The following is a 16,924-nucleotide window of genomic DNA, read 5'->3' on the forward strand; positions in this document are numbered from 1 at the left end:
TTTGTTTGTTTGTTTTTTTAAGGTTGGACTTGATGATCTCAGAGGTCCCTTCCAATCATGATGATTCTGTGATTCTGTGATTTTCTTCACGTACATTCTTAGTTGTGTTTCTTCACCTGTTGGATCCTACTGCTCAGCTGCATGGAATTTTACTACTGCCTTTTTATGGGAAGGGGTCTATCCCACATTCAGACCTTTCCTACAGGAGTTCATCATCCACCATTGAAGAGTTATTCTCCTCCAGGCTGTTACATGGCACCACGGAAAGGGACAGTTTTTCACTTTATTTGATTGAACATTGATCATTTCTTCCCCTCCCCGAAGATGTTTTGACTAAAGTGAGCAGATGAGAATAGGGACTGGTTTAACAGCTGTGAGAACCTGTGGGCGATTGCAAAATCCTCGTCAACTTTTGCAGTGGACTCTGTGACGGGAAAATTTGTGTGCCTTAAAATGCATTCTCACGGAATCAACCTTTGAATTTTAAGCTTTATAATTCATGTAAGTACCAGATGAATAGGACAAACTGAGAGTACTATGTGTATTCATACCAGGTGGTGACTTCATACAACTCATTATTACGGTTTTTTTTAACCAACGGGATGATAAGAACTAGATTTTGTTCTCAGCAAAGACATATTTCTGGCGAAGCATGCAACCGGCTGCTCACTTGAATGTTTAATTTAACGCTCACTTATGCAGAGGCATGCCGGTGCTGATGCACAAAAACAACCTCTGGTATCACCTCTTATCTCAGTTACTGACACAGCCCAACTTCACTTAGTTTATGAAATATGACTGCTCTGTTTGGCTACAGATAAGTGCATGTCCCTGAATGGCTCTCTCCCTAGCCCTGTAGTTACAACTTTTAAAATTTTAGTTTTGTCTACTTGGTGCAATCTGTGCTTTTACTGGAGATCCTATAAACTTCTCCCATGCAGTCCTTTATTTTCATGTTATTCGCAAGTCGGTAACATTTTGCTACTGATGTTTTGCGGTAGAAAAGACACAATTGATGAGATTTTCAGTATCTTCCATCCTACACAGAAAAGATAAAGTACTTCTCAAGCCTGTGATTTGATGACATTCTGTGGCAAGCCGAAGAGAGCACAGCTTTCTGTTTCCACCCCCCACTTGCCAAATTGCATTGAAAAATCTTCCTTCAAACTTCTTGTCCACTGTTACTCCGTATTTTCAGAAATGATAAGCACTCCTTCTTGCCCCTGAAATAAATGGAAACACACAGAACTTCTAGAAACCAGATTTTCAAGAGTTAATAGATTAATGGTTTCTTTTTCCTTACAGCAATTATCTGTGGTGTTAGCTTTATTGTAGATATATATAACAGTAAAAAAGTGAGATCAGTCATATCACTAGGAGCTGAGACTTTATTTTCAGGGGGTGGAAGCTCACTTTCCTTGCGTTTTCAGAGTAAGCAAAGAAGTGAAGTTGCAGAACGTGGCACGCGTGCTTGAGGGCGAAATTGCAGTGCCGTCTTGAAAATGCATTTTGGGAAGCTGGGATGGAAAGGAGGGATGTTTTGAGGCAGAAAACGTGGTGGGAGAGGATGGGCGGTGCGTGACGGCCGCATCTCCCGGGTAACGGGGCTCACCGGGAGCGGGGCTGCTGCGAGGGGGTGGGAGAGGGGGGACGTGGAGCTCAGCGAGGGCCTGGGGCTGCTGTCAGAGCAAGAACGAGCTCTGGAGGAGGTTCAGACTCCACAGCAGCAGCAGCAGCAGGGTGTTGACAAGCAGGAGGATGCTGAAGGGGCCTTTGCCCTGGGGATGGAGATATGACTCATCTAACTCTCCTGAACCTGCTGGTGTTGGAGTGCCCCTTGCTAAGCAGCTCGGACAGGGCTCTTTTAATGTCTTCATTAAAACAGGGAAGTTGTTTCATTTGACATGGAAAATATTTTTTTTTTTTTGCTTAAATAGGTCTTAAAAGCTACAAGCTTGCATTTCTAACAGTTGCGGTTCCAGCTTATTTATCATTTCTTTCTTGCTGAGATCTGTTACGTGGCACTTGCAGCTAAAATTGTTAATAAAATACAGCCTTTTTTGGGTGACTTGGATCAAATTTTAAAAATTGTTTTCGTATTTAGTCAAGGAGCTTTATAAACACTTACTTTAAAAAGCCTGACAATCTGTGGGAAAATATTGATTTTGACTGCACTGCGTTTTCAGAAGCTTCAAGTTGAAATAAGAATTTAGCTTTTCAAGAAATTGATTTTCATACTCTAAAGAAAAATTATTAGAAGCTTAATTTTCTTCACTCAGTACACAGAAGGAAAATGTCATAATAAGTTAGCAATCCCTTGAATTCTGCCAGTGAGTAGAGTAAGTGTTTTCCTATGTATCTTTCTCTCCTTTACACGAGAGATAAATTGTAGCATTTTAGAACCTAGCATATATAACCAATATGTACATGTATGAATGTGTATAAATGTATACTACACATTACACTTATTTATATAAGCATAGACAAGATCAGCTTTGAAGTCTTTTAACCTTATATATCTTCTGATCTACTGAATGGCCTCAATTTCCTCCTCTCCCTCACTCTTTTTTTTTTTTTTTGTAAAAAAAAATGAATCCGAATCAGCTCTATAGTCCTGGTTATATAGTTTATGTCATCAGACTACAGACTAGGAACAACATCATGTGAATCAGTGGGAAAAAAAACCCACCAAACAGCTATAAGAGATTGAGACATAAACTGAATTCTGTTCCAGTGCATCAAAAATATGTCGTTTCCCATTTTGCAAATACTTATGCATGCAAGAATCCCCTCCAGGGTGGTTAGATGACTCACATGCATAATATTAAACACAGATACTGCAACGCTGAGGTCTTGTTTGTTGAATTCCCCTTACAAGGCCTTTTGGGCACGTGTGCTGCTATGGATAGCCCTTGCTCAGGTGTAAACCTGTCACAGCTCGGCCTGGAGAAGCATTTTGTCCATGAGATAACAGTTTAGTTTTAGAAGTAGGATCCTGGAGCATGTTTGTGAGGACCGCAGTCAGAAAGTGCACTGTGTAGACCAATACATTGATCGGGATTATTTACAAAGGGTAAACATCACAAAATAACAGAATTACACGTTTGTGATTTAACCTGCACTTCCAAGCTGCTCTCCATGGAATGGGTTAGTTTGGGTGCTCCTGTTGAATGGTCCTATGGTTCTTAATCGTAGAACCATAGAATTGTCTAGGTTGGAAAGGACCTTTAAGGTCACCTAGTCCAACCATCAACCTAACATGGATAAAAAAGCCAACCAACCAAACAAAAGAAAACCATACAACACCTGCCTCCCCTTCCCCTCCCCCCCCCCCCAGATTACCAACTCAATCCATCTTTTGAACACCTCCAGAGATGGTGCCTCAGCCACCTCCCCGGGCAGCCCATTCCAAGGCTTAATAACTCTTTCCGTGTAAAAATTGTTCCTAATATCCAGTCTCAACCTCCCCTGGTACAACTTGAGTCCATTTCCTCTTGTCCTATCACCTTCCTATCTCTTCCTTGGGAGAGACCAATCCCTGCCTCTTTACACCCTCCTTTCAGGGAGTTGTAGAGAGTGGAAAGGTCTCCCCTCAGCCTCTTTTTCTCCACGATGAACAACCCCAGCTCCCTCAGTCTTTCCTCATAAGACTTGCTCTCCAGACATCTCACCAGCTTCCTTGACCTTCTCTGATGGATAAAAAAGCCAACCAACCAAACAAAAGAAAACCATACAACCCCCCCCCCCATATTACTAAACTATGTCTCTAAGCACCATGTCAATCCATCTTTTGAACACCTCCAGAGATGGTGCCTCAGCCACCTCCCCGGGCAGCCCATTCCAAGGCTTAATAACTCTTTCCGTGTAAAAATTGTTCCTAATATCCAGTCTCAACCTCCCCTGGTACAACTTGAGTCCATTTCCTCTTGTCCTATCACCTTCCTATCTCTTCCTTGGGAGAGACCAATCCCTGCCTCTTTACACCCTCCTTTCAGGGAGTTGTAGAGAGTGGAAAGGTCTCCCCTCAGCCTCTTTTTCTCCACGATGAACAACCCCAGCTCCCTCAGTCTTTCCTCATAAGACTTGCTCTCCAGACATCTCACCAGCTTCCTTGACCTTCTCTGATCTTCTCTGGTGCTCCAGCATCTCAATGTCTTTTTTGTGGTAAGAGGCCAAAAACTGGACACAGCACCTGAGCTGGAGTCTCACCAGTGCCCAGTACAGGGGGACGATCACCTCCTAAGTCCTCCTCACCACGCTAATAGAAATAATAGAAAGTATAGAATTAATAGGAAGTATAGCTGGCTGTTTGCCATTTTGAGTGGCAAATCATGTTGTTTTGTCATTATTTACAATAGCAGTTCAGGGAAACCAAGTGAAATGGAGAAAAGAGCCTTTTGATTTGTTTCTTTAAGGAGTTGTTAGGCAAGCAGAGCTGAAGTGGATTGTGCTTTAATTGCTTTCAAAGGTCCCTGTCCTGTAAACAGACTGGCTCCAAGTTCTGGAGCCAGGTTCCTGCCTTCCTACGCTAAAAAAAGTGGGATTCTGCACAGATTCACTTCCCTGCCCTTGTGCTAACGTTTGCTGGCTCCAGGCCCAACACACAGGCTTAACTTCACATACGTTGGTCATGCCATGGAGCTCCAGGGTGGGAGGTGACCTTACGGAGCAGCTACATCAGGAACCCACACTATGTTATTCTTAAGGCAACACAGGGTGCTGCAACCTGAAAGAGAGAGCCAGCGGGTAGGAAACTTTAATGCAGGGGCAAATTAGTGTGGTGAAGGATTAGCAGCTCCTAAATGTGCAATGCAATTTTTGGATGTGATTAGTTTTTTAAGGTAAAAAAAAACACAAACCAGCATTGAGTATGTTTTTAGAATTCTGCGATATGTTTTCTGCAAAAATGTGCTTTTGTATTTTATGTACTTACTCTTAAAATGCAAAACAAATTTACTTAACTTCAGGGAATGGCAATATCTGGAGGATATAGGGAGTGGATGTCTTTGCCTATAGTACAATAAAATATCTTTAAAATTTAAAAAAAAAATAATTACCTGGCTTCATTGGATGTCTTGAGATTATGAATGGTACTGACTTTAAGTGATAAATGATAAATGTCTCTCCATATCACTTTTCTTTAGACAGTCTGAACTTTGTCACCACTTCAGAATGGCAACTTGTACTAACCGTGGTCATAAAATAATTCAGCACTGCCTGTATCAGAAGTGTATTTTTCACCCAGTCATACAAAGCATAAAATTTTTATGATATGGCGATATTCATGTGTGATGCTGCATGTCCTGATAATTTTATCTAATAAATGCTGGAAAAACGTACTATCTTACATCACTTACGTTAATCCAATCTCTAAAAAGAATATTTCTCCACCCTAATTTTTCCTGCATATTTATATCTCCATAGTATGTCATTTTAATGCTCAATGCTGGACCACAATTAAATGTAATATTTTTGATTCTGTCTGTGCTTATTCAGTATAAGTAAATGGAGCTAATTTAACTAACTTGAGCAGTGATAAAGAAATGACCTCAGAAAGGGGAAAATTTAAAGTGCAGGAGGGACTGTTGAACACTGTTACTTCTACAGAGCAGGGAAGAACCATCTATATTACATCAATATGTGAATTCATGCTTTCCTGTGTTAAAAATTCTGCAATGGAACAAAATGCCAAATTCTTTCCTGTATGAAGTTGCTACTCACATTCAAGTCTGTCACTGATACACCAGAAGTATAGATATTATTTTTAGCTCTTCTATGTCAGCTTTTCAGTTTGCTTCCCTAACTTCTTTCCAGAGGAAGGTATCATTCTTGATTTCCAGATGATGAAATTGAAACGTGTGATTTTTCTAAATCACAGGAAAACCAAAGCTTTGTCTGGGAGTAGAGTATATCTACCAGACTTCATGGCTTCCTATACACAGACATGCATAATGCCTGAGTATTTTGAATGGAAACATCAAATGTAGGTTCATTTCAGCAGCTGGCTTCCATCTTTTATTTACCTTGTGTGCTTTGGAGTATGTCTTGATGTGATTATGCTTTGTGTGTGGGATGGATGCAGTCAGATTTGGAAAGGAGTTTTGGTGCCATAAGATGGACATGCCACTGGAAGATGGGTGCCCACGTGCTTGAACCAAAGTCTCCATCCTTTTTTCCCAGTTCTGCAGGAACTGCCTGCAAGACTATTGATATTTTAGGTCTAGTGCTAAAGGCAGACAAACTGTGTGTGGCTCTTTGGACGTTTTTCCTAGTGAGAGTGGAACTAAATATTGTGCCAGTGGCTTGATCAGCTCTGTCCTCGCTGTCTGAAGACACCAGTCAGACACCATCCTGTGTGTGTTGCTCTCTGGTGATGGAGTAATGAGACAATGTCAGACCAAAATCAGGCTGCAAACTATCACTTGGGTGATGGAAATGACCAAGGAAGTCCGAGCTCAAATATGAACTCAAGTCACAATGGGACAGTTTCAGTGTAGCCTGGAATATCTAGGTTGCTGGTATGCACTCAAAATGTTGCTTTCCGTGCACTCGAAAGAGTTTATTCTGGTCTCCTTGGTTAGATATAGGTAGTTTGGGTCTTCAGCTGGTAAGATGGTACCAAGCCCTGTACAAAAAAAATATGAGCTAAACAGATGCTGCTCTGTCCTGCAAAATGATCCTATAAATTACTCATGCTCTAAGAGCAAATATATTTCCAAAAGAGATTTCTTGCCTGAACCTCCACTAATAGCAATACCTATTACATAATGCCTTAAAACATATACCTACTTTGAGGTAATAAACCTCACAATCAGTCACTGCGGCAAAGAGTGATAAAGCATTATCTTTTTACTCTCTTTTCACAGGCGTAGGGGTATATGAGCCGAGGTAAAAGAGTTTACTAGAGGTCAATTGAGAGATATTATGAGAACTGGTGTTAAAAGTAGGGTTTTCCAGTTCTGTTTGTATGCTTAGGGCTCTTGATATTGCTGCTTCATTGGTCCTTTTACTCTAATATAAATGAATGTGTTATGACAAGAATGTTAAAGAACAAAATTTCCGAAAGATTATTGTGTAATTATTTCTGTGTCATGCTACCTGTAAGATGAATGATTTATCTTCTCTTGGTAGATGAGTGCACATCAGCATTAGTGTGTTGCACACAGAATCAGAGAGAGGAAGTTTTGTCCTTTAAAGTTTTATTTAAAGAGGAGAAATGAGCGCGCTTTACAGCAAACACCTTTTCCTAATGCACTTAATAATTCTATGTTTCAGAGCAGTGTATGGCTAGTGACCTGTCTTCCCGAGGAGAATGGCCAAGATGTCTGTTTGGAATTATTCCTGGGATTAGACCAGCATGAGGTCTCCTCTACCAATCTGAGGTAATGCTGCTGAAAGGCAAGAAATCCAAAGTGATGTATGTCCAGCTGACTGTGCATTGACAGTGTCAACCTTGGAAAAAGTTCCACACGCCTGGGGCAAAAGCAAAATAAAAAAAATTAAAAAGCCAGGAGTGCGGGTAAACCTGGGGACATCATCACTCTATGAGGCACGGTAAACATAAAGTCCTTTCTGAGGGATATTTAGTGGTGGGAGCCAAAAGCTTCTCTAGGCAATGGGCAGATTTTATTACAGTGGAAGCCCAGACTTCTGCCACGATGAAGCACCTTCTTGAAGATTAACTGACTAATTATTTACCTAATAATACATGGTGTAATGGCAAATACAAGACCGTTGTCCTTTTCGGTTAATCTGTAGAGCCTCTGCAACCTCAGAGACTCCACCAGAGGAAAATCAGACAATTTAAAAAGAGAATGTGGACAGTTAATGTTATACTAATAGGATATATATACATAAAGGATAATGTTACTGCTCAGGCCTAAGCCTTCTGCTAGAAAAAACCCACTCAAATTCTGCTTTCCTTTAACCCGGTGTACACCAGAAGAGGTTTCGGTTGCAATAATTGCATATCAGGGCCAGCTTGACATAAAACGAGGGCAGAATCAGCCCTACTGGGACGTAGACACACAAGTATGATTTATTGGGTGATATGCGCGAAAACTAATTTTCTTGCTGCGGAATGCTCTTTTGAAGTGTTTTCTTTAAATGCTCATAGTTAAAAAGCAGCAGACAACAAGCCCAGGTCTGAGGTATATCCATCTCATTCGGCTTCCTTGAGGTTACATAAATTATGTATGCCCTCTTCACTTTGGTTAACACTCCAGTCTCGCAAAGATATTAATTATTATGTAATAACTTCCACTAATTGTTTCTCCCTTTAGAGTATTCCAAAAATTGGTTGTGTTGACAATAGTAAAGGATAATGAATGGTTGTTAAGATGTCTGTGGTACAAAATGAAATACTCGCTGCTTCTCCTAATGATTTCAGCAAGACAAAGTCGATATAATCTTAATGGTATTATAGGTACATTATTCTCCTGCTTTTTTGGGAGGAGGAATAACATTCAAATGTTTCTGTCCTCTATGCAACCTGAAAAATCTGCATCAGGCTACTCAAATTATTGTCATATAACACATTAAAATACACTGAAACACATTACAAACAATGCACAAATCCTTCATGTTCAGATATCCCATTTACTTCAAAGGTTTGACCTGATTTCAGTGGGAGCTCTGTAAACAGGGTGTTGAAAATCTAGGTTCTTAATAGTAAAGACATCCTGACTCCAAAAATACAGACGAAAAAAATCAAACACATTTTAAGAAAAAACTTGAACAAAGATGTTTTTTACAAGTTTGTCAGTTATTTCTTTCAGTTATCAAAACTCATGTATATACAAGTTAATATAAAATTAATAAATGTCTTCTGTACTAGAACACACTTGCGAGATTTAAAGGCTTCTTAACATCTCTTAAAGACAAATGCTGCTTCATTTCCCAATAACTTCCTCATTGAATACTTGCTGCCATGTCAAAATTTGTCAGAGTACATATATACATTTTTCATTAAGAGGAATTATGCGCATAATTATGTGTTTATATACATATATATGCACATCCCCCTCTAATTTCCGGTGGTCTGTAATTCTAGAAGTAAATGAAATGCTTGTGTTGTTTGGAGGGGTTTTCTTAAAACTTACATTATTCTGTAACACAAAAACCCTGTCAATTTCTTAGTTAATTTAAACAATATTCTATTGATTTGAAATTAAAAAAAAAAAAAAGAAAAGCTTAATCTCTTAAGCATTTGTATTTGTAACAACACTCTATAACAGTATTAATGAGATCAATGTTATTGCTCACCCTGGTCTTTTCTTAGACCATTCCTGGTGGTGGGGGCTGGTTCTGACTTTCTCTGCAGATGTAAGACCCGGAGGAAGCCAATAACAAGGACAGGCACAAGGATTTAGGTGGCCAGGCCTGGGTCCAGGCCAAATTAATCTATGTACCTCATTCGTTCTGACATCTCTTCTGGCTCTGCCAAATAGGTCAGAGGCTGGTGGTGAATTTGTGGTAGGCACAGGCAGGGAGAGCTGAGTGTGTCCCAAATAAAGCTACTTTTTTTCTTATTTTGTTTTGTGGGGTTTTTTGGGGTTTTTTTGTTTTTTTTTTTAAAGTAAGGGACCTGAGCAAAGCTCTATTGACAGCATCTTCCACTCTTCTGCCACTGCCACTGCTACAGCCTACTACTCACTGCTTTTGTGCTTCTTTATGCAAAAAAACTTCCCTGTGTTGAAACAGCCTTGGAACAGGCTGCCTGGAAAAGTGTTGGAATAGCCACCCTGGAGGTATTTAAAAGACAGGTAGAAGTGGTGCTGAGGGACATGGTGCTTAGGGTTTTGTCAGTGTAAGGCTGATGGTTGGACTCAATGATTTTAAAGGTCCTTCCAATCTAGACAGTTCTATGACTCTATTAATCTATGAAACCACCTTTCCTGTGCTGAAAGTGGTAGGTTTGAGTAACCATGAGAACAAATGGTAAAACACATATCAGCAGCAACCCTAAAATCTCTTATCTACCTGTTGTTTCACGTCACAAATGCTGTTCAGTTTTAATTAACTGACCAGCACACTCAGTTGTAAATGGTGTTATAGTTCTTCCAGGGTCTACATGTTACTTGAACTGGCAGTCCTTTTGTCCTCCTTTTACAGAAAAAGCATGTGGTGCATTGAAGTATATTCGGCAAAGATAAAAAAGCAAGCCCTTCTCCTTGCATGAAAACCTTGGAAAGTTGTAAGTTTGGGAGTTCTGTTGTAAGTCGATACAACCAAAAGTTTCACTGGAGGAGAATTGTGCAGTCGGGCTTTTGAAAGTTTGGCAGTGTAAGAATTAAAGCCTGCTTTTGAAGCCATTCTGACACTGTCACATACCGTTTTCCCCACTTATTCAATCAGGGGAGTTTGAAGGCAAGATCTTCAAAGCCGTGGCGCGGGTTTCCTTTCATTTGAGCCCACAGAGTAACGGGTAACCGAGGGTCAGACACTCTCCTGTACGTGGGCAGCTCTCGGAGGGGGAGGTGACACGTGCTTTGCCACCAGGTTATGCAGCAGAGACAGCAGAGAAACACCAGGCAGGGGGGCTGCTGGGCTCTGTCTGGGACTTGGGGTAGACTTGATAGCCCTGGAGCCCCTATGGGAGTTGTAACCCTATGGGAATTTTATTTGCAAAGTGGGTATTTTTTTTTCTTTTTTTTCTTTTCTGGACTACCTGTGAAGGGAGTATCATACTGAGAAATAAGGGCTATAAACTGAGCGGAATTCTTCTGAGCACGGTGGAAAAGAAATGAGAACAGAGGACAGACTTTTTGTTTCCTGAATCACACCTGAGTGTGCTTTCCTTTCGTAAATCAACTTTTTAAAGCTTGTGTTGTTTTTTTTTTCCCCTTAGATGTTATATATAACTCCCTTTGCCACAGTGAGAGTGCTATAAACATATATATATGTATGTATGGAAATAAAACTAGGAGGCAACAGAATATGGTGCATTTTAAAGCATGGGGCTGCAAGAATACCCTTAGAGAGCTCTGTCTGAAGATTGCAAGTCTGGTTCTAATTTTCAGAGACACTGGTTTCAGTATTTCAGCTCCTTCTCTGTTCTAAAATGCTTTTATGAAATTGTTAAAAATTTTGTGTTGCTTATATATCCTGTTCAAGACGTGGTGTAGAGCTAAAGCAATAGGAAAGTCATTGACAGACGTTTACTAATTCCAAATCCATTTAGCGTCCCAAGTGCCACAGCACCATGTTTTTTGTTGATAGCTCAGCCACCATCAGTTTGAACTTCTGAGTAATGAGAGTGGCAGTGTTAAAGGCCCAGTTTGAATTCAAGCTAATACCAGGCTACAATTTATTCATCACTATAGGGAAACAGTAGCATTTTGTGAATAAAAATACCTACTTCTGACTTCAGAAAAATGTTAACAACCACTTGCATGAAAACAACATCATTTGCTGTTATACAATGTTCTTTCTAATATATTGTGCAATACAATTTTTTTTTTTGCAAGTTTCAAAATAAAGAAAAAGCTTTTATTTGGTTATAATGTGAAAATGTATGCATCTGGATGAATATTTGTACATATATAAACAAAGATCGGGTTTTGACAGTAAAACTTAAACATTGCTTCTACCCACCACCACCGCTGACAGAAGGTAGGGTGAAAGTGATGGGAAGGCTGAACCTCCCAAAACTAACAGAAACAATCCCAGGGCAGGTCAGTCAGTACAAGCAGAGAATCCAGCAGTGAATAAACCAAACCCAACCCAAATGGATTTACCTCCTTTTTCACAAGCTGCTGAAGGCTGCAAAGATGACTTCCAGTGCTTACAGCTATTAGCTCCCTTCTGCATTAGAGGCTGCTGAATTCCTTGCACCGTTGTCAAGAAATGTTTGTTCATATTTTTGAGTCATTCACTGTAATTGGCTCCACTCTTCTTTGTTTAAATATTCCAAGACAGTAGTTTACTGGAGGAAACAGTCACTGCAACAGAAAATTTTAAACAAATATTACCAAACATTTACAATATGAAACCTTTTCATTCATAGTCATGAGTGTTAAAAGCCTCATTCCAAAAATAGCATAAGCCCAGTCAGAGACAGGAAACATCTTAATGTTACTTACATAGCCAAATAAGGCTACTGATTTAGAAATAATTATTTTAGAAATAATTATTACAGTTAATTATCAAGTGGCTAAATAACTAATATAACTATATATATATATAACAATTTGCAAATATATTTGTTTGTATTAATTATAACATATATATATATATAAAATTGTATTATCTCTTTTTTATATATCTGCTCTACTCTATATGCTTCCACTATGGGCTGTAGAAACTCTAGTGACTTCTTTAGTCCCCTTCAAGTCCCTGCAAAGAAAGATGACACTACCTTGGGCACAACCCTTTATCTCTCATCCTGGTGACTTGCTGTTTGTTTAGTAGCAGCACTACTCAATTTGTTAATTACTGTACACACATGTAATATTACCCAAACAGGTGAAGCCCCAAGCAGGTGTGTTGTTACAGATTGGACATTTTTCCTCTGTTACTATATTCCCACACCTGACAGTCTTCTAGGAAACTCTTCATAAGCACTGCCTACTGGAAGAGGCAGTTACTTTCTCTGTCTCATAAGTTTGTGATGGGGACTTGAGTGGGTATGGGAAGGTAAAGTTTATGAATGGGCTACCTTTAGGCCTGTTTTCCTCATCTCTGGTTAATTAATAAAAATGTCATCCTGGGAGAGCACCATGACTTATAGCCACGTTTCCTTTAAACATCTTCCTCAACCGACTGATCTCTGTCAGCTTCCTAACCGTCTATGGAGGGAAAGCACCCCGTCAACATCGTTCCCTGGAGCTTGGTCCTCCTAAGTTGGCAGGTGTGCCATCCTGGACAGTGCACTTGTATGAAACAGCACCACTGCAAAGGCTGCATAAGTTAAATATTTCGATATGGAGTACTTGTGGACCTTTGAAATTCTGGAGGACATCTCTTTCAACATCTAGGAGCGGGATGTTCACGGGTGGAAAGCTTGTGTGATCGGCTGGGAGCCTCATACCCCAAGAGCAATGCCCTTCACAAGAGCAAGGCACTTCACAACTTTACTGTGTTTTTCGGTTCCAAGGGTTTTCCACAAGCACTCAGTTGAGGGTAATGTCCAGGCATCCCTCACTGGATGAAGATGAACAAGTATCACAATATTTAAATTATCATAGGCTGAGTTCTTCTCTAGTTATTTACATATTGACCGACCTGCTGACTTTATTCAGTTGGAAACCCACTCCCAAAATCTCTAGCCGTAACACTTGAACTTGATCTTATTTTTCCTACATAGAAAAAATGTCTAGGGTGAGATCCAGAAAGGATTCTTAGCCACCTCAGACTAAAGATCTGTAAAAATAGCATTTTATAGTAGGATGATGAACATGCCTAGACTTCCCAGGGAGACACCAGAGTGAAGCGGGTCATGTGGAGGGTCACCTCTTGGCCCTTGGTGAGGGTTCACATGAGGCAACCAACAAGAAGGAACTCTGATCTTCTGCAGAGGAAGCTCGGTGTGGTGTTTTGTGCAGACAGCCGCTCAACCAACCGTGAGGCAGAAAGCTAGCACAAGAGTATGCATGCCAAGACAAAGCCTTCAGGACCGGATTTTCTGAATGTCATTTGTAACCTCCGTGAAACTATCGCGTGGAGAACAAGGTATTAGTTTGGGAGAGACAGGACGATCGTGTGAGCAGAGCTCACTGAGGGTTTGGTGGTTTGCGTGATGCTTTGACAGCTCTGAGCCCCCACGTGCACAGTCCTAGGATGGATCTTCCAGTTTTTAAGGGCTATGCCCCTTACAAAATAAATGCTGTAAGAACAGAAACAACTGCTGCTTCCCACCTATGAAGGATGACCTGATTAATCAGTGCAAGAAATATTTGGAACGAAGGGAAAGTAACAATTAAGAGCACCACACAGCTCGTTATTTTATTTAAAAGCCTGCACTGAATATCCCTGACTGAACTGAGTACTGGTGGCAGCTCCCAGGAAGGCACAGGCACGTCCTCACAGGTAATGCTGAGGATGTTTCCTCCCTTGAATTATGGAGCTATTTTATTTATGCTGCATCATATTGATGAGGTGTAACCAATTCCTCTGCTGGGAGATGCTCTGAAACAAGGGGATGAGGACAGCATTGTGTTCTTTAAGACTAGCGTGAGACCACACTCCTTTGGGGCAGAGAATTATTTTTGGCTTCTGGTTTCTAGCAGGAAGGTGATAATGGTGGTATTATAACAACAAGAGTAATTCTTGTTTTAAAAAAAAGTTTAATGATTTTGTATTTGATTAATTCCATCATTTTTACACAGCTTAGAAGCAAAAAGAATGGTTAATGTCCCACATAGGAATCTTACAGAAGGTAAAGTACTCGGCATCATGCAAGATAAAGCTAAAGCAGTCAAATTATTCCTTCCTTTTACATCCTAAGATTCTACAGAAAGCAAAGACTTTTTTTTTTCTTTTTTTTTTTTTTCTTTTTTTTTTTTTTCTTTTTTTTTTTTTTCTTTTTTTTTTTTTTCTTTTTTTTTTTTTTCTTTTTTTTTTTTTTCTTTTTTTTTTTTTTCTTTTTTTTTTTTTTCTTTTTTTTTTTTTTCTTTTTTTTTTTTTTCTTTTTTTTTTTTTTCTTTTTTTTTTTTTTCTTTTTTTTTTTTTTCTTTTTTTCCCCTTCTTTCCCCTTCTTTCTGTTTCTGTCAAGGTGGGCCCATGTGTCTTCCTGTGGCAGCCAGTGGGAATTTACCTTTCCCTTTCAAGGGGGTGACTTTAAACCCTCTATCACCAACTTTTGGACAGAAACCAAGGAACTGATTCTGCAGCCTTCCCTCTGGTTGGCAGATCCGCTGCAATCAGTGGATAAAGCTGGATCAATCAGCCTCAAATTTCCATAACACTGGAATACACTTGGTACAGTGTAAGAACAACAGGAAAGTAATAACACACTTAGGGGATCCAGTCTCTTTGTTTTAAGATGCAAGGCAAACAGGAACCCTTGGAATCGGAGGCTGGCTGTCCACATTGAGCCTTATCTGTCAAATTCAGTGTTTTATAATATCACCTTATCAAGATCCATGTAGCTAGACATATAGCAGATATCTCACTTGTCATAAATAAACTTCTTAATTGTTGCCTACTGCTAGCGTGTTTGCTTATACTGTTATCAACAGAAAACCTGAATGTGTTATTAAAGCAAAAGGTTTTTGGAGGCAGTTTAGACGTTGACTTTTCATTTTCTTAAGCAATAGTAAATCTCTTAGCATTTTATAAGCAAGGGCATACATCTGATTTAATATTGAATTGTGTTGATAAATCAAATGTTAATATCGGGTGGCTGGAACAATTTTAAAAGAGAGAAAAGGTTATCTCTGTATATAGGTTTTGCTTTGTCATTGTGCTGTACTCTATATCAGAAGAACAAAGGCTATATGCATAATAAGGGCATGCAAATGAGGTGAAATCAGCAAAAGTATGGTGGGGGAGGGGAAGATGTAAAATATGGCCATCAGTGTAATGACCAAGGAGTAGAGAATTTAAATGTTTAATGCTTGCACATTCCAGTTCATTTTTCTGTTATTTCTTTGAATGTGTAGACTGAGGCTCTTGAAAGACCAGAATGAAAAGATCTCTGTTTTGGACCTAAAAGGATTAATAATGTTATTTAACAGACTGTCCAGACACACCTTCCTAGCCTCAGCTATTTACTTTTTTTTAATTTTTTTAAACTAGAAGCAGCATGGTAATAATTAGTGGGGATAATAGGAGGGAGATAATAGAGGGAGAAACCCCACAATTTGTGTTTTTGATGAGGTTTTTTTTTTTTTCCTTGCCCTGCTGCACTGCCTGGGTGCCAGCTCCCCACCTCAGCCATGATGGAAGCTCGGAGTACAATAGAAGCACAGCAACAATATGAATTACAAATACATGTATATCTTACTGCGCGGCCTTTCCCTCCCCCTCCTTTAAATGAATGTAGTCTAAAAATATCCTCCACTCTAAATTGCTTCACTACTCAGGCAATGTCTTGCAAAAACACCACGGTTACTTAGAGAAGAAAACAAAACCTTGAACCCCAGACAGAATAATGTAAATGTGAATTGTTTTGCATCTGACTGCAAATTTACTCTTTTTTTGAGTGATACCTTTTGCATTTAATAACATGGATTGCATGCCCACGTTAAGGGCAGTACTATTCTAGTTATGGCGAATTTATGAAGAATATCTTGTTGCTTCAAATTAAAAGGGGGAAAAGTGTAGGTACTACACATGGTAAGTTCATGTTGTATTATTTTTATTGTTGTAGCTTGGTAAAGGAAATTTATACCAGCCTTTGAAAAAGTATTAATTGTCAATTATTTGTTCACAAGTGGATTTTGAGAAAAAAAAAAAGGGGGGGAGGGGGAAATTCACCAAAATAGTAAATAGCATATTAAAATTATTTTTTAATTTTATAACCTGATTCAGCAAATTTACTTACAAGAAACTGCTCTTGAACGAGTAACCATTGATTCTGAGAGGTTTACACAGGTAAGTGTGGTTACTGGTGTGCAAGAACCTGCAGACTCAAGCCTTTTTCTGTAAATATTTAGAAAGTATATCATTGATGAAATGGACTATATTGTTCTATTTACAAGATAGAAATGTCCATTTGGCAATTATAAAACTTGCTAGTGAAAGGCTGTCTTAAAGAAGTGAAAATTAGCTAAGTATGAATGACTTCCTTTGAACTAGTTAAATCTTTTCTTTACTCGCTACTGAAAGAAAAACTAAAAGAATAACTCCTTCTTTAGCATTTTAACACTTTTGTGAGGAATCTTGACACTGCCAATGTCAACGTGTGGGGCTTAATCAGCACAATTGACAAGGATTTAAGAACTTTTTCATTCCAAATGTATTTACATATATACAAGCGTAT

The 16,924-nt window shown here is 39.3% G+C and overlaps 1 long non-coding RNA gene across 5 annotated transcripts in view; it reads left to right on the top strand.

Annotated features, from left to right (window-relative positions):
- Positions 1-16,924, top strand: part of LOC106885037 — a 127,900-nt gene that overhangs the window by 40,093 nt on the left and 70,883 nt on the right. For all 5 annotated transcript variants that reach the window (XR_001411368.1, XR_001411369.1, XR_001411367.1 and 2 more), the window contains exon 4: positions 7,276-7,382. This is a non-coding gene — a long non-coding RNA (uncharacterized LOC106885037). The remainder of the gene's footprint in view (positions 1-7,275; positions 7,383-16,924) is intronic.

This window comes from Calidris pugnax, unplaced genomic scaffold (genome assembly GCF_001431845.1).
Source record: "Calidris pugnax isolate Ruff unplaced genomic scaffold, ASM143184v1 scaffold40, whole genome shotgun sequence".
Lineage (NCBI taxonomy): Eukaryota > Metazoa > Chordata > Aves > Charadriiformes > Scolopacidae > Calidris > Calidris pugnax.